The sequence below is a fragment of the Serinus canaria genome, chromosome 1, assembly GCF_022539315.1.
Source record: "Serinus canaria isolate serCan28SL12 chromosome 1, serCan2020, whole genome shotgun sequence".
Classification (NCBI taxonomy): Eukaryota; Metazoa; Chordata; class Aves; order Passeriformes; family Fringillidae; genus Serinus; species Serinus canaria.
The window spans coordinates 15956905-15982765 of record NC_066313.1 but is presented as its reverse complement, the minus strand read 5'-3'; the positions used below and the strand labels follow the sequence as shown (position 1 = coordinate 15982765).

At 38.4% G+C, this 25861-nt stretch overlaps 2 protein-coding genes across 3 annotated transcripts in view; one reads left to right on the top strand and one right to left on the bottom strand.

Annotated features, from left to right (window-relative positions):
* CMSS1 (cms1 ribosomal small subunit homolog) overlaps positions 1–25861 on the top strand; it is a 220513-nt gene that overhangs the window by 89268 nt on the left and 105384 nt on the right. The gene's annotated exons all lie outside the window — the stretch shown is intronic.
* FILIP1L (filamin A interacting protein 1 like) overlaps positions 1–25861 on the bottom strand; it is a 129286-nt gene that overhangs the window by 70960 nt on the left and 32465 nt on the right. Inside the window, exon 2 of the mRNA XM_030234381.2 lies at positions 13240–13329. The gene's annotated coding sequence lies outside the window, so the exon portion shown is untranslated. The remainder of the gene's footprint in view (positions 1–13239; positions 13330–25861) is intronic.

The following is a 25861-nucleotide window of genomic DNA, read 5'->3' as shown; positions in this document are numbered from 1 at the left end:
GTGTCATTGGCTAGAACAGCTGTGAGCAAAAGAAAGGGAAGAAACCAGTGATAATTCTTGCATCCCAGTGTGCATGTGTGTGTCTTCATACACATACAGAGGACGTTTTTAATAATGTACTCGTGTACCAAGTGTGTATCTGTGTAATGCTCTTGTGCTTGGTGCTCACAGCAAGTACAAAAGTAGTCTTTAGAAGACCCTTTCGTCAAAAGCCTAGTAAAAGGCCACAAGGTTTTGAAGCATTTTGCTTTTGTTTTCAGTGAAAATGTATGGTTAGTAAGCAAGGGTTATCTAGGATATGTTATCTAGTGTAAGTTAATTTTTTGCCCCACACTAATTGGTCTAGGTATCTGATACTGAAACTTCTTAGCCATTGCAGCCATCTCCATTTTCAATTTACTCATGGGGGTTTATGTCTGTTTGGTGTTTGTATGGAGTGCTCCACGTCCATGAGCTGTGAAATAAGCAGCAGAGGCTACAGTGAGAACTACAGAATAAAAATGTACACCTTCAAAGTGCATATATGTTAATTTTCTTCAAGGGTATTTTTGACAAGCATAGATTTATTGAGACATTTGTGTGGGAGTGTTCACCTCAGTGTTGCTTTTCTCCGCACATGAAAATAAACCACAGGCTTTTTAATATCCTGAGAAAAATTTCTTCAAAGACAGATCAAAGGTCGTTACTAATGTCTGAGGAAGCTGCCTCTCTTGTGAACTCATGTCTATGGAGAGCTGGTTAAGACAATCAAGATGATGATTCCATTGATTTGATCATTTGCCGCCTGCTCTGAGAGGAGATGCCTTGTTTGAAGAAGGAGGAGGTGGGGGAATCCACAGATGCTCCTAATTTTACCAAGAAAGTAATGAATAAAATAACTTTTTAAAACCAACTCTGTTGGGTTTTCCCCCACTATGCTCCGTGGGTTGCTCTGCTTCAAACAGTTGTCTTAAACAGTGCATGTATAAGGGTATTGTGTAAGAATGAGTGAATTGACTTTTTTTTTATCAATTTTATCTGCTTTTGTGGCTGTTGTGTTCAGTGAAATGTCCAGGTATGACTTTCGCATCACAGAAATTTTACATCTTGTTTACCTGTTTCTTTGTTTTGGCTTTATTTCTGTTTGTTTGTTTTGGGATTTGGTTTTTTGCTTCTTGGTTTTGGTTTGATTTGTCCAAAAATCTCTTTCTATGAGAACAACACAGAACACATATGAGCTAAGCTTTGAAAGTTTGTGAACTTCTCCCTAAGCTGGAATTCCCCACCTTTAGATAGCATTCAGGAAAATAAATTTATCCTTTAAGGCCTGGGTTTTCTTTCTTATCTATTTCTTACGTCTGTTTGCTTTGCAAGCTGCATCTTTTATCATTCAGATCAATTTTTATAGGCTCTCTGATAGAAGAGAGCTCTTAACTCTTACAAGCTGTTGAGAATAGTGTTTCTCTTTTGAAGCATTTTACTGGTTTTGTCATGCTGCCACAAGGCTTCTGTGGGTGCTAGGTAGGACTTCAGGCTTGTATCTAGACCTAGGGTGTCCAAGTTTTTGGATTAGGGTTTTTTTTGCTAGTTGTTGGTTTAAGCCAAGTATTTTTAATACCCTCTCCACCAATGACTGTGTTCTACTGCTACCTAGAAATTGGACAATAATATTTTGTTGGTTTATCTGATCATAAGTGAAAAAATTTAATTTTCTTTTTTGTAGATGTTAGGGTTTTCTTTTAGCTGTGGACTGGATTTTTCTTGTATATTTGAAAGTTTTGATCTTCATTACATTCTTTGATTTGGTACTTTGGAGCAATACCAAGGTTTTCTTTGTAGTCTGTAATAGAAAAACCAGTGTGATATTGTTTTATTTTCTCCTTGCTTGCTTTTCTCATTCATGACAATACCTCAGTATGTAACAGCAGGCTAACATGTTTTTGTCAGACTGGGAAAATCCTTAGCTGTGCAAAAAATTGGCTCTGACATTTTCCTCTTCTGGCTGCATCTACAAAATAACAACACATGCATGGCTGTGGAAGATTCCTCAACTCATTCTCCATGCTCACATCCTCTGTGTTTAATATTCAAAAGGAAGATTTGGATAAATATCCAAACTATTTTTCCCAGGAGTTTAATCAAAGTATTATCTCTCTCAGATCTCCAGTCCTCTTACTTTTCTATGCAGATTACACCTTACTGTCTATGGAATATAGTAGGTTTAGGTTTGGGAAGGGATGAAGGGCAGGAGTTCCCTCCTCACCTCTGAACTGGGAGTGCTGACTGGCACTGCCCTGTATCCTGCTCATGCAGCTCCTCATATGCTGCCATAAGACTCTTGTGATGTCTTATGCAGGATTTTGGTAAAAGTGCCCTGGGCTTACAAGGTCATCGTAAGAAATTTTGAAAACATTAATTCCTAGGCTTTGGTGGAAGTGGAAGTCTTGTGTTGGTCTTTTGAATCAAAACTCCTTTTTTGTGACAGGAATATGGATTTCTGCTTTTTGTTGCTTTGGATTATTTTTATTTTGTTTTCTCTGTCTTCTTTTATTCTTTCTTTTTGTTCTTATTGGCATCTAACCTATTGATCTTATGGCAGCCGGATATTTCAAATCATCTACTTCATGTTCATCTCCACACAAATGAACACACAGGAAATGTGAGCTTCCTTGTAGATTCTTAAGTCAGCTTTGTAGTTAATTTTTATTTTTAAAAGAATTTTTTTCGTTAAAATTGATTATTAGCCTAAATAAGTGAAAGTAAAATTACAGTGATGGCTTATGTTTTTTTCTACTGTTTATATTAATTAGTGACTGTGCCTATATGTGTCTGACAGGAAAATGTGAAAGCACAGAATTTTAAAACTGTACAGAGTGAAATTAATTCTTATATGTTTTCACATTACATATTTTACTAGCCATGACACTCCTTATTATTTATTATAATGCCTTACAGTATTCCTATAGGAATATGCCCTGTTCTGATGATGCAACTTTGGAAGATGCAATGAAAACACACTGGAAACCTCAGCTTTCTAATAGGAAGTTTCTTGTAAGCAGTGAAGTTAAAACGCCTCCTCCCAGTAAAAAGGAAGTAGGCAGAAGTCAGTGGGCCAGGTAAATGTCCCTCCTCTCTGTCACTAGCTGTGCTTTCTTCTTCTTTTTCCCCCCTACTGGAAATTTGGGCTTTAGGCCATCGCCTGTGTTTTAATGTAGGGCAGGTAGAGAAAGGTCCTTTCATTGCTGCATAGGCACCCCACAGTTTTGCCACGTGAGGTGCACACAAAAAGGCAGAAGTTGTTGATTTGTGGCTGCAACTGTGACTTCATCCTGGTTTTGATGATACTGTAGCTGAGTCCTGGGGGAAGGGCAAGGTGTGTTGTCTGTTCCTCTCTATGTTTTTCCACTTGCTTAAGTAAAATGTGTCTCTGGCCAGCTGCTAGCCCAATGGCTAGTGAGAGTGGAGGAAACAGATCTTGCAGATCTAAATGAGAGCATCTATGACTATTTTGCAAGAGTCTGATGTTCAGAGAGGTCTGAAAGGAACACCAAGGTCTGGATGCCTTCTTCCTCATCCCCACCCCCTAAAGGCCTCTCTGGCAAACCCACTTGAAACACCTGTTTATCCTTGTGGATGAATGGTACTTAAAATGAAAGCAGAATCTTTGTATTGCCCAGTATAACTGCTTGGCACCAGTTATCCTACATTTTGGTGTGGCTTTGTTACCTGTGTGTTGGTGCTGGAGATGTGCAGAAAGCTTGTCCACCAGCCCCTGATGGCCAGTGACAAACAGTGTGGAGCTAGGCAGGAGCAAGGTGGGACCTGGGGGACACAGTAGGGACCCTCCTGCTGTCTGTGTTCAGCCTTGCGATTATAATGACAGCTCTGGGGAAGGAACTGCTCCCTGAGCAGCAGTTACCATAAGTGGGGTGATCTGCCAGGAGAACCCTGCTGAAATTGCTTTTTTGGTTTTGGTGGCAATTATAGTACATTTCTGCTAGTGTTTTCCTGGCAGCTGAGGACAAGTCTACAGTTTTTTAGGTGTTTTGAGGAGGGCATGAACAGGTGACTCCAAATGTTTGCATTTAACATGCAAGTCCTTCCTGATGAAGCAACGAGTCATATCATGCAGGCACAGATCCTTAACTTGCTGTTTAGCAAGACTTCACCAAGATTATTTTATCAGAAGCTTAATACTTAGCTGCTGAGAGCACCATGCCTCTTCTGCACATAAATAATGCTAATTTGTTATACATTAAACCAGTGGGATAATGCCACTTCTGACAGTGCCTGTGCACCTCATCATTTGAACATAGAGACATCTCTCCTACAGATATAGTACATAAACATAAATGGAAAAGATACTTGTAAGAAACTTCTGACTTGTAAGTTTGTTTGTGAACATTTGCTTAGTGTGAAATAAAGAAGATCAATTCTGAAGTGGACACCCCTTCCCCCTTTTGATTATTGGGTGGTTGTAAAGGAGTCATTTTAATGCACAGGAGGTCTGTGTATTGGTGATCATATGTTCCCATGCATTAATAGTATTGATGTTCTTTCTCTAAGAGGATAATTTTTCATAGTGCTCTCTTCAAATCAGTTCTGTTTGAGTGAATAAGTATTTAGAAAGTGTTAACAGTAGAGTGGATTTTCCTTGATTAAGATGATACACAGCCTTGACTAGCTAGATGTTCCTGTATGTACAAGCAGTTCCATTTGAGGAACAATGACAGATCCTAGTACTTCTGACACCAGAATTTAGGTTAAATTTCCAGAGGTAAAATAAAGGTAAGGCTTTTAAATGAAAGACCAGAGAATCTGTCCTGTATCATTTAATACCAAATATTCAGTAAACATCAGAGTGCACATGGTGGGATTCTGCAAGCTTTCCTTGTGCTGATTGGCCCAGTAAAGTCTGTGGGGCTGCATGTGCAAGATGGGATTACAGGGTTAGGGACTGTATTTTGTGACTCTTACTGCTCCTATAACTCTGAGTACGTGTATTTTCCTTTAAGTATAGTCTGGACAGTCTCAAAATGTAGCTTTTTTAAGGTCTCTTGTTAACACAAACATTTATTAATTAAAGAAACAAGTATAGAAACAGTAAGATGTTTGATTTAAGTTTTGGTCACATTCTTGTCATAGAGCCTTAAGAAAAGAAGAAAACCAGGGGGAAAAAAACCCAAAAAACCCCCCTACACACCCCATGAACCAAAGAAAAAACCCACCAAAGAACCACCACCACCACCACAAAAACAAACAAAAAACCAACCAAACAAACAAAAAAACCCCACCAAACCCTTAACAACCAGCAAACCATAGAAGTTAACAGAATAAGAGAGGGGAAGGTATATTCATAACTGAGAAGTAAACTGACTGTCTGGTTTGGTTTTTAGAGATAGAATTGAAGGAAAAAAATGCAGAAGAAATGCCTATATATGATAATATGGTGTAGATTGTGGCTTTTAACACCAGCCTTAATAATGTCAGGAATACTGTTCATCATCATTTTCTGGTTTTGCATGAGCTTAAGACAAATTATGTAGGTTTATCCTCAGAGCATTTACATAGTGAGATTTTTTAGGTCATAGTTTCAGCTTTGTCCAAATTAGAGCTGGTGAAACTTACCCATCTCTTAAACATTAGTTATTTGTTTAAAATGTATGTGGTGACAGACAAAGGCTTCAACAGTAAATACTAGTGCTTCTTGTTTCTGGAAATAGATTTAAATTGGAATCAGTTGCTCTCCTATGAGTTAAGTAAAATTCAGTCTTTTTGGGATACAATAAAAGTAGTCTTTTGCAAATGTACAGTCTAGATTTAGTTTTGTGTTATTTGAACATGATATATACAGCTTCTTAATGTCCTGCTAGGTCCTAGATAGGGCTTCTAAATGCCACTGAAAAAATTGACAAGAGTGATCATTCAGAAACCTAATCATCTTTACCTTACTGCATCTTCATTGTGCCTTTCAAAATGAAGTTGTTGCTAAGGAGATACTGCAATGCACTGCATTTCTTTGGGAACTGAACAGTGAAGAAGCCTTATAGCAAATTCTTGTTCTTATGGTGTTCTTCAAATGCCTGTTAAGCCAGTGTTATCCCATATCCTTTATGTTCTGCGATCCACAGAGATGTGGGGCTTTAAGATGCAATTCAGTTTAGCAAGCAGAACTTGATCCTAAATGATTACTATTGTTCAGGGCCTTTAAAAATAGTTTGGAGGCTTAGTCACTACTACAGTAATAAATGTAGTGAGCAAACTTTGGAAAAAAATATTAAGACCAGTATCCCATGAAGCTCTACAGGCCACCTGTGTGAGACATAACCCTTTGGAGGTTTAAGGCTGCCTTCCCAAAGGGCCAAGTAGGGCACTTGTAAGGCACAGCTTTGTCTAATTTGCAGCTGCATGGTTAGGAATGGACCCTGGTCATCTGCTCCCTGGCCTGGCAGGTCCAGCAAAGGCAGCTTTTGGTCACTGTCCAGCTGCTGGAGCTGTGGTGTTTTCCAGCGCTGCTCCAAGGAGTCCCACGGGTCCCTGCTGTGCTCCCCGCCCCAGCTGCCTCCAGGTTTGCTGCTGTGCCCACAGAACTCCTCTGCACCTGCTGACCTTGGCACTGGGGACAGCAGCGTGGCCTGGGAGCATGAAGGGACAGAAAGGAGGGAGGAAAGAAGCTCTTGACAAAACACATATGGCAGTTTTGGGGGAGTGACCATGTCACCAATGTTGGAGTGTCATCATTGTCTCAGGGAAGCTGTGCATGCAGGGTGAACTGGACAGAGCATCTGGAAGGCTGTGAATAACTCTGTGCCCCGTTGTGGGACACAAATAAAGCTCGTATGTATTTATATGTGTAAAATTACCTATCTCTAAAACTATCTAGGCATACACGTTTGTAAATTCACTCCACTGTGAGAAAGAATTGTAAGGGCTGAGACTGTGATACCTTGTAAAAAAAAGATGACTCTGTGTCCACAATCAGATCACTTAATATAAATGCTTGTGCAGGAAGGTTTTCACTCTAGCTTTGCATATGTACCTACCTAGCCTGTCTGGCTGTAAGCAGTGAAGAGGGCTTGGTTGGTGTTCAGAGGGGAATTCCACAATTCCAAAGGTGGATTCCCACTTGGGAGAAGCCCTGATTTCTTCATGAGGTGTAGCAGCAGATTGGTTGGTTAAACACCTAAACTCTGAAGTATGAAAGTCTCTTTCCTTCCCTGTTGTGCACTCTTCCTTCTCAAAGGAATTGGTGTTACTTGTCAGAATTCTTGAACTTCTTGTTTAGAGCAACATCGCAGAGTTTGCTTTGCTTAAGAATTGTCAGAATTGTAGCAGGAAAATTGTGAAAATAGACGGCTTATCAGCCTATTTAATTAGGCACTTCTGTCTCTAAGAAAAAGTCCTGAGGCAGTCATTAGCAACTGATACTCAGCAAAGAGGGCTTGCGGGGGATTCATTGTCATTGCTCTGGGACTACTTCAACTTAGTCTCTAGCAATGCTCAGAAACCAGAGAGCTTTAACACAGCAGGTAATCTAAACCAGAAGGCATCATTATGTCCTGGTACAGATATATTTTGGGTTTGGGATGCAGTTAATTCCCTATCTTCACAAAATGTTAAGTTGGACCAGACTACCTATGGCCTTATATCCTGGGACAAGCAGACCATGACTGCTCCAATAGGAAAGAAAATGTTCAAGAGACATGTGATTTAGGACTCATGGATATGCTGAGCAGTATCCATGAAGTAAATGGAAACAGTTACTTGCTCATAGCATGATGATGGGGTATGCTCCGTGGATTGGTGTGCCACAGAATTGAGACAAAGTGAAGTATTTGGTGTACAGCATGTAACTAAACACCTGAGGTGAGTGCCACAGGATGCAGCAGAGGTCTCAGTGCTTTCATTGAGGAGATCCACAGAGGAATAGTTTAGTTGTGGTAGTTCAGAGGGTGTTCTGAAGGCAGCTTAAATCCTTAAGTGACAGCTGAGAGCATGCTAGGAAAAGGATCACTCCTTTTGCTGTCTTTCTGCAAACATCTGCTTTTGGCCACTGTCAGAAAGGTTCTTGAACTAGATCAGTCTCTGGCTTTCCTGATGGCATTTTTCCTGTAGCACGGGTAAGACTCCTAACTGAGTTCTCCAGTACCTTTTAAAGCTAGGTAGAGAAATACATTTTGTAGCAATCCACTAGTTATTTGCACTAGGGAGTCAGGCTAACTTTGCCCATGCAAAACTTTATACATTAGGAGTTAACTGCTGTCACAAGTTATTTCCATTGAGAAGAGTGATTCATCTTTCCATGAGTACTCAACAGATGTCTCAGGGGGAATGAAATTTTAACTCATGTCACCATTCTGTAGGAGAAAATACATATAGGAACAGGACATTGTGTTTGGATACATGTGTTTTCTGTTGAACTGGGTTGTCTAAGAATTTCTGTCTCAAGTGTTTTGAGCAAATTTAGTATTTATTTGATCATTCTTAGCTTCAGAATGGTGGTTGTGGGGGAGAAGGCTTGCTCTTATGGGCAGTACAGCCTCTCAAATGTGCCTCAGTCCTGATTAGAAGAACCAGATTTTATCTGCTCTAACAGATAGTTTTCCAATCAGTGTTTTACCTGACATATATTTCTGCTGTATTGCTTTCATCTGTCTGGTGGAAATTTGCCTTTTCTTTTATTGCTCATCAGAATGCTCTATTAGAGATGTTACTTACATTGGAAAAGCCTCTTGGGTAAGAGCTAACCATACTAGATATGCCTTCTGCACGACTGTAACTATGAACATTTGGAAAGAATAACCATCTGGAGAACACAATTTCAGGATCTATAAATCCAGCATATCACAAGTTACCTTGCATTTTATTTGTGTCCCTGTGATGAAATTTTAGTTTTTATTTTTTGCTTCAGCTGTCTTTTTAATACTCAATACACAAACTTAGCAGGGGAGTTAGATGGAATTTGAAAAAATCTGAAGTTCAAATGTCACTGTTTTACAAAGAAAATAAATATGCTACTTAACAGCATCTATATTAACTTGGAGTAACAGTGTACATATTTGCAAGTATTGTGTTTCTTGTCAAGAGATGTCTATGTAGGTTAAATCAAAGGGCAGCTTTTTGAGAGGGCTTTGAAACTGTGAACCATGACAGGACACAGGACTTTGATCTACTTAGTTTTAGGAACTTTGGCACAGTATTTGTCCCAAATCCTAGTCTTTAGAAGTCAAGACATTGACATCCTTAAATGATTTTCACAGCACAAGCCAAGTGCAGGAGAATCACTCTTGTAAGTGCAGGGTCTTAAGCTTTGTGCAACCACAGAAGTGATGACTGTCAGAGGAACACTGTGAGAATGTTATCAATAATTTTTTCCTTTTGGTGCTTCCTGCAGTACACTATGGTTTAGACAGTGATTGTGGTAAGAGGCTTTTAAATTGATGTAAAGACCAAATTGATTTGACTTGTTTTTAATCAAGTGTTTATTAGTTGAAATAATCTTGGGTGTGTTTTGGCATAGTTTATGTTTGAGTGGGAAATTGAATCATTGTCAGAAGTCTGTGTATATTTGAGCATGTTAAGCTGAAGTTACCAAATAGAACTGTGGGAGGCTTTTGGCTTGTACTTAATGAGTATAAACCAAAGCTCCTACCTTTCTGCCTCAAGAGCCACAAAAATGTTAATAGAAGTCAGAGATGCAAGACAAAAATGTATTCCATATAGCCTGTCTACTTGCCACTACTAGCTTTTCCCTTGGGTTTCTTTCCACTATTTTGTTCCATCTAGTTTAAGGTATTACAAGGGATGAGACTTCCTCTGCATTCCTGTGGAAATAATTTTGCAGTCCTCATAAGACTTTGTGAATTTTTTTCCTTATTTATATTTCCTGGTTCTTATATTTCCAGAGCAGAATCCATACCAAAACTGTCAGGGGTTGCTTTCCTGTTAGTTTTGGCAAAACCATTCAGGCTTCCTTCTTGTTCCTGTCTGCTTTTGTTCAACTGAATGAACCAGTGAATATTCACATGCCTCAAAGTACAAGTCTTTTAGGATAGGTGCTACTTTGCTGTGGGCTGCTGTGAACGTTTTAAATCAACCTGCATGTGTCAGGTAAAGCAGCTGGAGCTCTCAGAGGTTCTTTTATTGCATTTTCTTTTGTTTCTCTCAGACTGGGTTTTCACACAAAGCCTTCCTAACTGGTTTCCCATGTTCTCCTTACTTCCCCCCCTCTCCCCTTTAACACTAGGGTACTTGTGCATAAGCCTCACAGTAGGCTTATGGAATGGCCAAGTATAGGCACTTAAAGCTACACTAAGATGAAGTCGGTGATTCATCAGTAAGCAAAAGCTAAAATTAATCATGTAACCTGCCTGTAAGATTGGGCAGTGGTTCCCCATTTCATCAAAGATAATTTGACCCCAAAGAACATGTTGCTTGTATTTGGACTGTTAGGTACCTAAGACAAATTAATTTGAATTGTTGTATGAGTCTTGTGGAACATGTGAACTTTTGTAATTGTTTCAAACCCCAAAATATTTCTGGTCTGTTATAATTTAATTCATTCCTTCTATTTTATCTTTCAATTATGTATAATAAAATTAAATACATATTTAATCTAATTATTGTAACTAAATTCATCAGGAACTCTTGTGATAGGACAAGGAATGTTCATTTGAATGTTATTTGCTTCCTAAGCATTTAATTCATAAGTCAAGTGAAGTTATTGGAAATTGCTTACTTTTTATTCTTTATGTTTTTCTTGGTTTGCTGAGCTAATTTCTTGTGTGTTGACTTGCTTCTCAGCTTTTAACTTGAGCTGCTGTACACAACAAGGTGCACAGTGGCAGCTGCTTCTTGAAAAGCTGCCATTTGGAAGGCAGCATGGAGGTTGTCCTGCAGACCTGCACGCACACGTATAGCATAGATTGCATGTGGGTACGCCCTGCCTCAGGTGGGAACAGAAGCTGCCAGAGGCATACAGAGACTTTGGTAACACAGAATCAGTTTTGTGAAAGATTTGCTTTGAAATCTTTTTCTCCCCGCGAGTCGAGTTTGTAAATGCTTTCTTAGATCTGTTGTACATTCTGAAGCGTTTCACAGTCTGATAATGGATGAGCTAAAGTCTTTTGCTGCCAAAACCCTGCAAAGTGTGAGCAGTATGGAGCCTAGGGAGGAATGCTGATCTTTTAAAACTATGCCAGCCTTAATATTGTAACTAAATTATGGTTTAAATCACAAAGTCATCACAGTATTCTTGGAAGAAGATGCACTCTAGGATCACTGGACATTAAGGGGGAGGTGTGCGCAACACCTGTAAACACAGTGCAAAAGGAAAGTAAGATGTTTTTGATATCTCTCTTATCAGGATATTTGTGCTGCATGATCACAGTCTCTCACCAATCTTATAGTTAAGCATTTTAAACACATACTCTGCACTCCTTGTTGCTGTTCTCTGAGTCTTTTCTGGTGCCTGAATTGGAGAGATTGTGGTGTGGTGCAGAGCTGTTCTCATCTCCTCCACAGCTCTTACACAATGTGTGAAAAAGCAACAAAGCAGAGAAAGTTGGGTTTGGTGATGTGCTAAGTTTGGATCATCTTAAAGCTGCCCCAAGGGAAGCCCTGGCCAGTGCAGTTCAGGAAACTGATAGCAAGTAAATTTACTGGAGTGGAGGAGGAGTGGGACCTAAAAATAATTAAACACATTAACTTTTATGCAAATAAAGCTTGTATGCCACATACCATACTGTATCTTTGTGGCTCTGTCTGCCCTCCCACAGCCAGTGTAACATGGGTGCAGATTTTGGCTTGTTTAACAATGGAAATATGGGCATGATTGGTACAGATCAAATAAATTTTTACTACTCATTGATTCATACACTGAGCTCATGCTAGTGATTGTGTGAATGCTGCTTCCTATACAAGTTTAAAAGGTTTCTGACAGTCAGCCTGACCTGAGACACCTAGTTTTAAAACATCAGGAAGTTTTGTGAAAGTATTGGGCGTGGAAGTTTGTTGTGTAACCCTATAACTAAGTTTGTGCAGATTCAGAGTACTCTTAGCTGCTTATACAATTTTAGTGCAGCTTTATTGGTGCTACTTAGCAAATGTACTGTTTTATTTGTTGAGAGTCAGCCAAGTGGCTCTCTGTGGGAGAATGCTGATAAACCTGACTATTTTAAACCTGGGTGTCTCTGCTGTTTTTCAAACACAGTATGCCTCTTCCTTCTGTATATATTATGTTGTCTTGCCTCCCCATCCCTGGCTACCACAAAGGTGGTAACACTTCTTAAGTTCCATCCCTCTTCATGATCTTGCTCATTTTTGCTCACTTGAAAAGCTCAGTCTTTTACTTCCCTCTGCTAAGCCCTTTGAGACTGTTCAGCACCCTGAAAAGTCATTATTCTTTCAGTGTTCCTGCAAGACTGCAATGTCTGTTTTGGTGAGGCAGTTAAGGAGTTAAAGGCTTGTGGAGTTTCGAAGAAATGCCGGACAGCTGCTGTAAAGCAGTGCTACAAATCCTAGCTGACCTCATTCTTGTCAGACTACAGTGATAATATCCAAAAACGGGTGCAAGACAGGAAGTGTTTCAGGAAGGTGTGTGTTTCATGCAAAGACATCAGAAATATGCTTTCTTCCGGGGTCACTTACCATAAGATCCATATTAATTTAAATGAACCAGTGAAATTCCAGGCTATGTTTACAGAAACATCATTTCAGTCCAGAAAAAACATTGCTTGTTGCTCTAATGTACAAATAGCAAAAGCAATTGTGGTAACCACTGTATGTATTTAATATCATGATATTGCTGGCTGGATGAACCTCATTGTTAAACACATGGGGGCTTCACATAATTTTTGATAGTTTTGTTTGCTATTTTAAGGGGTATCTTTGACTTGAAAAAGTGGTAAAGGAGGAATACAGGTCTACTTACATTTTCTCATTTGCTTTATGCTCAAAGACTGATTTGATATCTAATGTGCTTTTCACTAATTTAATCAAGTGAGTTCCTTAGTAAGCAGAACAAACTCACATTTTTCCCCTAATGCATTCTCTGACTTATAATTTAAAAGAATTAGCTTTTTGAAAGATTTAACATTTCTCACTGGTCAATCTACCAAGTTATCTGCAAAAAGTGTCCTGTATATACAGGTACTTGTTATTTTCATTGTACTGAAAAGTTCAGACATGAGAAATCTTGTATTTTATATATAGTTTTCAGAAGTATCCACGTAAAAGCATACAAATAAAAATAATTCCTACCAGTTCAGAGCTCTTCCGCTGATAGTTAGGGATCTTGTCCCTAAATTTCCTCTTAGTTGTGTCCAGAATTGTGCCTCTTATAGTATGAATCTGCAGTAAAAATCAAAAGTAAATTATTATTATTTTTTAACAGGCATAAGCAATTACTGCTTGAGAGGTTTTTTTCTTTAGATTACAGAAGTTCTTATTTTAGCATTAGCTTAATCAATTTTTATAAAATAACTTATTAAGGGTTAGACTTGATCCTGTAAAGATTCTACCATTTAAAATGTTGCTCATGAATAATATGATTAGCTGAAATAAAGTCTAGCAGCTGCCTGTAGGAATATTAAAATAAAGCACTGCTATTTAGTCTCTGTTCTTTGCTTCATTTAAGAACTTGTTTCTTCTGTACTTTTTTCCTGTGTTCTTCTACAGTTTTAAAAAATATTAATTTATGTTGGTAGGGAGTGAACAAATTCTAGCTGCTGGAACTCATGTAGTAATTTCCTCTTTGGAAATTTGCCTGTTTGCGAAGCTGGTTCACTGACCTTGAAGGGCCCTTTGAAAAGTGTAGCTCATGGCCAGAGACCATGGGGATGCTGGATGGTATAATAATAGAGGTTGGGATTTTTTATAGAGATGTGACCTGGGACCCCAGGTGAGGAGCATGAGGAGATAAAGGCAGGCTAGTGGATGGAAGACCTGAGTGCAACCAAACTCAGCCCTGCTACATGCTGAGAAATGAAACAAGTATGATCTTTGTTTTTAGAAAATGATCCAAGGATGTAATTGGAAAAAAAAGGGAAGGAAAATGGGATCATTTAGATACAGGAAGACATATTTTTTGTTGTTTGCTGGTATCAACTCATTTGATATACACACACAGTTGTTTCAAATTGAATTATATTTTAGATTTGTCTGCTGTTCCTGGAAGTTATTGCCAAGAGTGAAAAACCACATAATACATTTCTAGTATTAAACCATCTATTACTGATGGGTAATGACAGAGTAGAGGGAGAAGGCACCAGTTAGTCTGGGTTAGCTCATGTGCTCTGGATAACTCTTTCTTGAACACTTAGATTTCTAAAGTTCTGCTAGGCTATGTTGATTTCCCACTGCTTTCTGGATGTGATGAATTGTCTCCATATCAATGTCAGGTAATCTCAAGTATTCCCATGATTGTCTGCCTGAAACCTTTTCAGGTAATGTGCCATTTGATCACTTTTCTATTGGCTATTTTAATAAGATAACAAATACCAGAAAGGCTGCAATTGCACCCTTTAACAAAAGAAACATGTTTGAGTTTATAGAATTACAGATGCCCTCCATTGTCACTTATATTTTATTTATTTTTGCTTTTAAATGTTAGAGGCACAAAATTTTGCATCTGTAATGGCTTTCTTGTTTAAATTCTGAATTTTGATAGTGAAGCAGTGAATTCCTTCTCCAAGTCAAAAGGGAGAAAGTGTTTGTAATTACCAAACATTACACATTCAGACACAGGAGGGAGATAAAACCAGAATCCTGTTTTACTAATTGTTTGTTAAAAGAAAAAAAAATGTGCTATGCAGTGTAAATATTCACCTTACAAAATTATCTAGCAATGCAAAATATGAGAAATTCTGTTAGTCCATCAGTCTGTCTCCTTGACTTTTCAAAGAGCTCTACCACAAGGAACTTAAATAATGTGCTTTCTTGTAACAGTGATGTAAAAAATATGTTATTTAAAGGTTTTTGTGTTTGTTTTATATTTTTCTTCGAAGTGTATTGGGTTAGTTTTGACCAGTAAATGTGGATTTTGTTTCTGTTCAGTCCATAATTCCAGTCAGTTCTGTGACTGTGCCTTTTTGATCTCAGTGAATTTTGGTCTTTCTCCTGCATCTTTAGACATGCATCTGAAGCATTTACCTCTTCATCAAATGTGTAGAAGAATTTGGCACTTGTCTTGGTCAGAAACTAAAACCAGGCTGTTGTGGCTGTCCTCATCAAAGGCTCTTCCATTGTATACACAGAACATAAAGGAATATATTTTCTTACTGCTTAGAAAGCTCTGTTTAAAAATCTGCAGATTTGTTGGTGAAAAGGGTAGGATTTCTGAATTGATTTGGTGGGTTTTTTAAAAAATCCAAGCAGCTGAGGGTTTTTTGTTAAATTAATGTTTTAACCTCTGTGCTACTGAGCTTTTCAAGTTGGATAATTGAAATAAGGCCTGGCATAGATGAGTTAAAGGTGTCAATTTTGTGAGTAGTTACCTGTGAAAATAGAAATGCTCAAAATCACAACACCCTGCTCTCTCTAGTGTACTTGAAATGGCACCTATATATGAATTAATAACCAAAAGGAAATATTAAAGTATTCATAGGGTGCATGAAAGTCCTGATAGTGGCAAGGGTAGGTAGTGTTTCCAAAGTGTTTAGTGTTTCCTAAACTACAGCAAGGCTGTAGTTTAGGGTAGTTAGACATGCTTTCCTTGAACAAATGGGCTAACATACCTAAATCACTGCATTGTTGTCATCTCTCTCCACTCTTACAGCCTATTTATGTATTTTTTGAGCAGTAGTTGTACAAACCCTCTTGACCATTTTCTTACAGAATTCTTAAAATTGCCCCAGGAAAGCATTTGCATTGCCCCTGTGGCAGTTTGGTAGGAGTTGTGTGTGCTCTGCTTTGACTCTCTGCCCTGATTTCAGAGGGTACCATTAGGATCTTCTGAGCCTCTTTCTGCTCTGCTACCGGGGGTAGTGATGTTGCCCTGTTCTGGTAAGGCATCCTTCTGATCAAGAGGTGAAAGACCAGATAGAGCCTTTTTTTTACTGATCCCAAGAGAGCTTGAATACAAACTGCATGAAGGCCTGCAGTCTCTGAAGGAGATTTAAGGAAATCCTGCTGGGATTTCATTCTGTGTCTGAGTCATTTGAGCTTGTTTTTTGACCCATTAATAAACCCTTGTCACACTACTGCTGCTGCCTTTTGTTATAGTCATTACATTCCTCTGGAGTCTCTGTAGCCATTGTCTGCTTTGTTTCTTTGCTTTTGTGTTTCTTCACTAGGGATAGATTTTTAAGTTGGCAGAAGGCATAAAATTCAGTTCCCACCACCAGAAAACTCAGTGTGTTTGCAAAGGGTATATAATAGCCATGCAAGCTCCACTGCGTGTTCTCTCTGGCAAAGTGCAGCTTCCTTCTCACTTCGGTAGGTGTGCAGCCTGAGTGGGCTGTGAGTGCTCCTCCTCCTTGCCGTTCTGCAGCTCATACTGGCAAAGGAAGCAGTGCCACCGAGGAAGGTATAGGAGAAGCCTCTAAGGACCCAGATATGTGCTGTGGGATATTCAACACTGCACAAAGCTCTTCTCACCCTTTTGTGTGTTTATGGAGGCACACACAGGCTCTCCCCATGGGACAGATACCTAACGTGTTTGAAAGAGTCTCTGTGGGCTTTGGCTTTCTGTTGAGAGTGTGTGGGCCATTTAGAACAGACAGCTTTCTCAGAGGGGACAAAGGTCAGTTTAAAATTTTTAGGTGTACTATGTAATGCAATCTGCTGTTGGCAGATTTGGAAGATACACATGAAATCTTTGTCAAGGAAGAGGCCTTTTGTTTCCAGGAGAAAGTTTTGGATGCAGAGGGGGGAATATTTGCTAGATATGTCTGAAATATGTTTGTTTTGAAAGCCACTATTGAATTAGGTGTAAACTTTGAGCCTGGTTTATATTCCTCAGGGCAGGGGAAGATGGAATCTGTTGTTTATCTGAGTGCAGGTTTTCCCCAGGGTGCTTGTATACACTACAGAATATTCATTAACCTGTTGGCATTGTATCTCTAAATCTTTTCTTTGATTTCAGGTCTTAAATTAAAAAAGACAAGCCAGATATTCCTACTCCTCCCAAAATAAACCTAAGTTGTGAAACTGTCCTTAGCACTTTCGCTGAATGAAGCACAAACACCTACTGTTTTCTGGCAAACCCTGTTTATCCATGTAGACACTCTTCTGAGAGTTGTTTCACTGTGTCCACATAGTCTTTACCTGACCTTCAGAAAGACTGATGACAAAGGGAATATTTGTAAGGCAGATTACTGCCTAGTTAAGATTTGGGGTTATCTGTGTTTTCCAGCACATGACATTGAACAACTACCAGGGACAAAAGAATTTTTTGGTTTTGTGAAGTTACTGGTGGCTTTAAAGCAAGAAGGCAGGAAAGGGACGTGCTATTCGCATAAGTTTAGAAAACCTTCAAAACATATGTTTTAAAATTTTCACTAAGAGATTTAGGGCTACTGTCATGGCATGATGGAGAAGCTTTCCAAACTGTTTTGAGAAGATAAGTGCATTTTCTTTGTTATTTTACGTTCCACTAATATTGTGATTATTGTGCTACCATTTTAGCTGTACAGTTGATCATATTTTGTACACTACTTTTCATATTGTGAAAAGGATGCCATTAATAATGAGTAGAAACAAAATGGTTAGCTGGTTTTAACTGAGGTGGCACATTTTGGCTGTTTCAGCTCAGCTCTTGTAGAGGGTCAAAGACAGAGATTTCAATTTCTAGAGCTTTGCTTTAAGATGGAAATTAGACCTGCAACTCTAGGTCTTAGGTCTTAGGTCATTTCTTACCTTCATGACCTGCAAGTCATGAAGGTAAGAAATTTATTTGGCAGTTCACAAAATCATTGCTAAGATAAAATGACAGGAAAGTGAGGGGAAAAAGAAGTGTTCAATGGGAAGGAAGTATCAAGAAAATAGACAGTCTTCTTAGGAAGACTTAGAAACAGATGAAGCCATGAGAAACTGAACAAAATACCATCAAAAGTGGGTTTCCCATACACTTAGAGTTAAGCACACGTTTTCTGTCATGCTTTTGCTACTATGAAATAGCTTTTGTAGGACTTGAGTTTTAACACAGTGGCTGCTGCTACCTGCACACCTTGATTTGGGTGATAATTTTGTTTGTTTCAAGAAACGAAGGATAATTCCATTCTGCTTTTAAGGTAATCTACAGGGTTTTTCATTTGCTTCAAAATGAAAGGCAGTGATCTGCCCTTCCTTCAAGTGACCATTACTTTTACAGGATATTTAAGGTGAAATAGCCATATACAATAATGTAGATTATAGCCACATTTATCAAAGTGTTTTATTTTGTGGAGTAACCAAGATACCTAGCTGAGACATGAATCTTGCCTAACAGTACGCTTTGTACTCATTGTAAAATTGGTTCCCAACTGTACGCTATAAAAGATGTTTAAAAACATCTAGACTAACATGGAAATTACGTAACTGTGGTAAAAACTTCAAAAGAAAGCTTGGGGGTTTCCCCCCCGCCACATTTGCTTTGTTTGGGTACATGTTTGGACTGGATTTTTATCCGTGCACTCTTGCAGATCCTTCGTATTCGTACTCTTAACTGGTTCATCAGGAGCTTTTAATGAAGTATGTAATCTCATGGTGGGAAAATATCTTTTTTTTGTTTTTCCTTTTTCCTAGTTTCCATGTTCTTTTAGGGTGTGGTTCAAACTAAAATGAAATTTAGGTTGGTCTTTCCTTTTTTTGACCTGCCAAAGGGTTTGTTCTGTTAGCATTGCTCGGCTCCCTGTAAATCAGACATTCTTCTTGCACTGCGTCAGGTTACTAATGACATGATTAATGCAGGAAGGGTAGAGAAGGATGACGTAGTGGCTCATGCAAAGTTTACCTGAGAATTATCTGTAGCTCTCTACTGTTTAGTGTCTGTGTGAGTCATGGCCTGAAGCTCTGCCATTCCCTGTTCTTCAGCTGGGCAAGATCACACTTACCTCATTCTATGTATGCATTTCTCCCTTTCCTGCCAGATCTGATTAGAAGCACTTTTGTTTTAAACTGTTTATGAAACATTCAATACACTTTTTGCAGATAGCTGACCATAAGGCTAAATGAAAAGTGCCATTAGATATCTGTGATCCAGACAGCTTTAGAAACTTTCTCTGTCCTTACATGAATTCTGATTTTTATCATCTGAAGTCTTTTTCACGTTCATGGATTTAACAGTGATAGTGTTTTGACATTAGAGAGCTTTGCAATAGGACTGTGAGTCAGTTGCCGTTCCTCTCCTGTTTCTTCTTGTGTACAGAGAAAAGCTTACAAAATACAAACAGCACCTCTTGCAGGTGCAAGAGTTCCCATCAAATTTGGTTCACCTATTGATTCCTTAATGAAGCGTTTGGGAAATTCATCTTACTGATATGAAAACACAGGCATGTTCTCTGGTACTCTTTGAAGAATCAATGTACATGCAGACATATTTGTTCTCCTATTTGTGTATGTGTGTCCATTAACGGTCACGTGCTCTCAAGTTTGATTTAAAAGACCAGAACTAAGTCAATGTAGAATTTTCAAGTAATGCTGATTATTTTTTCAAGATTCCTTTGTTTTCTCTGTAGAACTGTCACAAAGTCTTTGTCATCCTTCAGGACTTTAGCCTTCCTCAGCTGAAACTGTCACCTTTTCTCCGTGTGAGCTGCTGTCTGAATTATCTTGTGCAGAAAGTGCTTAATGTTTAACTCTACAAGAATATGCTGAAAGCAGGCTATCATTTTCCAGCCAGCTTGTATCTCACAACCTGCCAAAGCCTATATCAGGAACAATGTGTGGGAAAAACTTCTAAAATGATAGACAGAAAAATGTCTTGTGGGAAACCTAAAATGCCTTGAGACTCATTCTGTTACAAAAGAATGTTTTTACAAGCACAGCATCATCCCCTTTACTTTCTAAATTTTCAAAAATGAAATCTTGAGAGCATAACATTTGTGTAGAATGTAAACATCCTTGATAAGTGGAAAAGTGACATTTCTTGGAAATAATATTGCCTCAAGAGAAAAGAATGGTCAAATTGAATAATTAGCCAGAAAAAACCCAAAACCAACCCAATTTAGTTCTAAAAGGCTCAACTACTTTTAATAAATGCTATACTGATGCCTGAGATAAAACTTTATGGGCACTTTGATTACATTTTGCAAACATATCTTAAAGGAAAACAAACATCCTATGATCTGTTAATCTCAAAAGATGCACCAGATGAGTAAATTCTTATTGTAAACATGTCATTAAAATATCTAAAAGTTCTCTAATGCAATGTGAATGTTTTTTACCTACATTGCAGCATATGCTAATGGAGTTAATGATTATAATTACCCAGATGCCTAAATGGGGATGGCACAAGTTCATGTTCAGCTTAATATTGTCTGTATTTAATTTTCCTGCTTTTAAAGGAACTGTTTACATTAAAGAGGAACATAGATTTTATTCAGTGAGTCAGTGTTTAGGCAAAAAAAAAAGCATATTGTTTGACACGTGCCTTTATGTAAGCTATGTTTCTAGAGTCTGTCTTTCAGTTTGAGCAGTGAAATGGTATTTCTGGCTTTTGTTTTCTTCTGGTGAAATAGCCAGTGCCTTGGCTGTAGAACTGATTTTTTGCTTTATGTCCAAACCCCTCTTTTATCATGCTTGCAATTAGAAAATTATAAAACAAGGCTTGAAAATGTTGGTGGTTTTTTTTTTCTTTCCAGAATTGAAAGGCACTGAATGAAGTAAAAATGTAAAAAGTAACTGTTCTGTAAAACTTGTACCTTCACTTGTGCAGGTTTTTGAGGCAGGACATCACCACCTTGCAGTTCAGGTTGTGGTTGCCTCTTGCTGCACAAAGCAGCAAACAGCCCTGGAGAGAGAGAGAGAGCAAGCTCTGTCTGGCTCCTTGGCTCAGGCAAGCCCACAAATCCAGAGGAACTTCTGATTGAGGAAGGACCTGAGAGGCAGGAAACAGATGTTGGCAGCAGTGTCCTGGCTCAGGTAGCCAGATAACAAATGTATCAAGCCAAAAAAACAAAGTGGGTTAAATGGCTATAACTGTAGCTCAGTCTTATTTATTTGCTACTTAAATCAAGGTTTACCTAAGGAGTACTGTGCCTTTTGCATATGTTCTTCTTTGTTTGGGATTTGTGATGTTTTGTCAAGCTTCAGAGACCTTGTCCGATAACACCAAGGTCACCCACCACATGTTTCTGTGTGCAGTTAGGTACCTTTCTCAAAGGCTTGCTAGGGTCATCCAGGTATTTCAGTAGTTATTACTTTCTGTGTGGTCAAAGATCACCATGCATAGGATGATGCAAAAGGACAACATCAGAGTCTTACATATTCAGAAAAAGTCCTTTGATGTCTCTAAAACAATGAAGATTTAGTTGTTTGGTTTTTTTTTTTTTTTTTTTGCTGTGTATGCTTTTTTCTTCCTGTGGCCTTTGCTAGTACATTAGTTGTACCAGCACCACAGGAAGCCTGCAGCAAACTATTTCGCTTGGGTGTTGGCACCTTATCTTCCAGGTAGAGTGCATAGAAATGCATTTTCCAATCTGCTTTCAGGACAAAACAAAAACTAAAAAAAAAAATAAAAGCCTAAATAAACAAAAACACCACTCTTGAGTAGTACAAGTGGAATTGAAGAAAATTATGATCTCAGTGGATAAGCATGATGCTTCAAGGCTGTGTCAGAGGTGGTCCATGCTTGTGATGCAGTGGATCAGCAGAGCAGAGGTCTGTGCCTGGAGCCTTTCTTTTGACTCCTCTGGCTTTTGAGAAGGGCCTGGACAGTGCCTCTGTGATGGGATTTCTTGCATTTCGTTTGAGCTCTGCGTCACTCAGGTGTTTCTCAGAAGCAAAGCCTTTGTTCCTGGTTTGTTGGTGGCCTGTCTGTACTTCAGAACCCTTGCAGGGCTGTTGCTGCCTGACTCCTGGCTCACTGTGGGAGCCCTTAGTCTGAGCTCCTGCAGGCAGATAATGACAGCAGAATTCAGAGGGTTTCTCAGTGCCCTCTTGCTCTTGGTTTAACAACATGAGAAAAGTGCATAATGTTACTGTCAGAGATCTTCCTTCATTCCTGTTCCAGATTTCCTCTTGGGGTTTAGTGAGTTTGTCTTGTTTTCAGATAGCTCTGATTTTCCCTCGTCTCCCATGATTGCTGCTGCCACCATTTTTCCATTTGAGAAGGTGTTTCCAGAGATAACCTCTTAAGCTTCCTGAGTGCGACCCTGTGACATTTTTAATTTGTACATGTTATTTTCTGCCACTTCTCTAGTGTTGGAAATTTCCATTTCCCAAATCCCTTTAGGAGAGGTAGGAAAAAACTTGCTTTATGCGGATAATGAGGCATAGGTGGTGTATTTGTCTTTTAGATCTCTATAACAAATATTTTCCATTTTCGAATTTATTTAACCCCCCTTGGTTGTAAATACTGGAATGTGCTGACTGGGGATTTGTTTTAATATCATATAAAGGTTTTCCTCACTCTCTAGTAGTGAGTCTCCTAAATGCATGAAAAAGATAACAAGTCACAAAACTTAACTCTGCTATAGAATTTTAGAAGCTGGTTCAGGTATGAAGAGACTTTATTTCCTTAATTGAATACCACTTAGTTAAAATGGAATGAACCTGTTTAAAAGTATGGGATCTTATACTTCTGTCACTGACCTGTTGTTCTAGGGAAGAAGGACTTTTACCTGTTTTTCACTCAGTCATTCCCAGTGTTGGGGATGGATCAGCTAAGAAACAGATTTTGATGATAAGTTTCAGCGAATTTCATTCCAGTGGCTTCCCAGGTAGGACAGAGAGAGCTTGGTGTGAGCTTGTGGACCTACTTACATTGTTTCCAATCCCCATAAGACACAAATTCAGGGGAAGCCAAACCACATTGGTTCCACTGTTTGTAGAGCTTCTTGCTCTTTTCTGTGATGGTTTTTTAAAATCAAACTATGTCTGCCTTTGCTAAACTTCTGTTGTGTTGCTAGCTTTACTGTGTATATTCCAGTTGCTAAAATACAAGAAGCCACAAAGGGCGCCAGTGTAATAAACAAGAACAAATAAGGAGAGTCTGAAATGCTGTTTCTTGCAGATAGTTGACTTAAAATCTGAAATAAAAAATGTTTCTGGTTTTGGTATTTATTGTAGTTGTAACTTTATTACACCACTATGAACTTCTTTTCTTCCACCGGAATAAGGACAAGAGGACTACCGCTCACTTGCAGCTATTTAAGAAATGCAAGCAGTGAAAGCAAAAAATACTTCAGATTTGAGAATTAGTTTTTATCTAAAAGTAATGATTTACATTCTTAATGTTAGATCTGTTTTCAATTCTGTATGCATGTTCCTTAGGCAAATTTTTGAAAATATCAGCTTCTGATGAAAGTTCAAGTTTCTGATTACCATTTCATATAATGAAATAATGACCATGATGCTTGTGCTTACTTTATCTGTAGTTATTTATAAATAACAAGGATTGGGCATGGAAAACTATTATTATAAAAGCAATTTAACCTGATAGATATCATTCAAAATCCTCCTGTTTATGTGTGACTACAGTATGAGATTACATTGAGTTTAAATTTGAGTCCTGTATTTAAAATTTTCTGAATTTCTGTGGTCCAGCCTCCTCTTTGAAATGTTGAAAATTACCTATTTGAAGCTTGTGTCTTCATAATCCTTACTACAGAATTGCTCCAATTTTCTTTAGAGACCCATCATTTCAGGCAAAGTGTTTTTATATTCCCTTGTCACGCTGCCTCAAGACAGGTTTCCCTCTGCTAAAATGGTTTCCTTTATTGCTTGTTTGTTTATATTAGTAGTGGTTTCCTTCACAAGGTTAATTACTGTTTCAAAGAAATTGCAATTTCCTCTTCTGGTGTAACTTGTTTACTTTAGATTTGTTTGGGAATTCTATTTTGAAGATTTAATGCTCTGAGGGATGATTCTTAATATTTCTTTTCTTTTCCTCTCTCTTTTCTTCTAATTTTAGGTAAGAATGACTTTTGCATTCATTTCTTGATTTTGAAGAATTTCTGCTTGGGTAAAGTATTAATCTCTCTATCTTCTATAAAAAAAAGGTATTCTTTTTCCCTGTATTTAAGGGAGGAGGGGGAAATTGTTGGTCAAAGCTAGTGCTGTGCCCTTTTAAATACTCTGATACAGTTGCTGGAAGAGAATTTGAAAATTTCAAGTAGGTGTTTGGGTTTTTCTTGATAATGTTTTATATGCAGGATGATAGTAAAAAGGTACAAGCAAGATACTAACTGTCACCTGTAGTAATTTGGAGAAGTTTGAAATATATTTCCCTTTTGAAGCAATGCACTGCTTCAGATTTCTTGTGGAAAACCTGCATGCTCAAAGGCCCTGCCCAACTATATAATAAGGCTTATATAGTAGAAGCTCTTTGTCTGTCTACATCCAAGAAGAATTTAAAGCTAGATAGTAAAAAGCAGGTCAGCTAAACAACAATAAAATTAAATGGTAACTCAACAGGGTAATTAACACACATCGCAATACCAGGATTTCATAATTGTTTCTTCTTTTTTGAAATAAAAAATCCTGGTATGTCTTTACTGTGTAATAATGATGTGGGGGCTGTACTGAATTGTGTTTTTCCCTCCACAACCATTACTAACTGTAGAGTTGAAAGCTTTCTGTTAAGAGGCTGCAATCTCAAGGGAAAAGATCGTTCATTTAGCAAGCCTTCTGATTATAGGAGAATTGGTTTATTGTGGAAAGTAATGCAACTATAAATATGACTTCCTGTGCAGTAGACATGTTTGCCAGTTTCTGGAAGCTTGAAAAAGGAGATCTTGTGTGGTTACAATTCACAATCAACCTATGGAAAGGAGTTGGAACAGCAGACTGTTTCTTTTATCAGGGACACTCTAGGTTCAAACTACTGCAGTTCTGCTTTTTTCCTCTACAAATACAGTTTTAATTAATCAGTGGGCGGCCCAGCATGAGGTAATGCTGGAAATCAGCAACTTGAATCCTGTGATTCTTAATAGAGAATTAATGAAAACAGAGGTATTGCTATCTCCTTGGTCAGAAAATATGTTGTTTGAACAGTATCTAAAGGTAGGCTCTGGGCTGCTGTGTGCATAATATTCCTTTGGGGTTTGTCTAGTTTTAGAAGATCAAAACTAAAACAAGAATTAGTGTAATTCATACTGGGAAATAACCCTGATCTTTAAAATTCTCTGTCATATATATTGTCACAACTTAGTCAGAAGGACCCTCTGGAGTCATCTAGTCTGATCCTTTGTGTGATGCAAGGCAAAAATCTCTTGCTTATTATTCAAACAGATTTTTCGTGGGCTTCAGCCTCTAATAAAGTCACTGCAAGCTGTGTTAATTTTAATTTTTCTCAAGTCTTAAATATGCTCCTTCCTTGCCAATCTTTCTGAAGGGCCATTAGAGATGCCCTTGAAGGAAAAGTTTGAGATGCTGTGCTTCTAGAGACAAAGCTTGTAGTTGCCCAGAGGTGGCTGTATGGTTTGTCCTTATCTTTACAACTCCATGTGAAAGTGGATCTCAGGTGTCACTGAGGAAGAGGTGGGAAGCAGTGTGACAAGGACAGTAGGGTAGAGAAGTACTGGCACTTGATGGCATGAGAGTGAGGAAAAGGTGTGAGAAAGCTGGCATCAATCACTGCTTCAGAGAGGGAAGAAAACATTGATCTAGGATTTAAAAGGTCGGATTCTTATACTTGGTCTCTGTATACTGGCCTTGACTGTGTTGTTGTTTTTAGAGTAACCAGACTTAGAAGAGATTCAGGCCATCAGGTAGTGGCTCTCAGTGGGAGAAACCTGAGAGG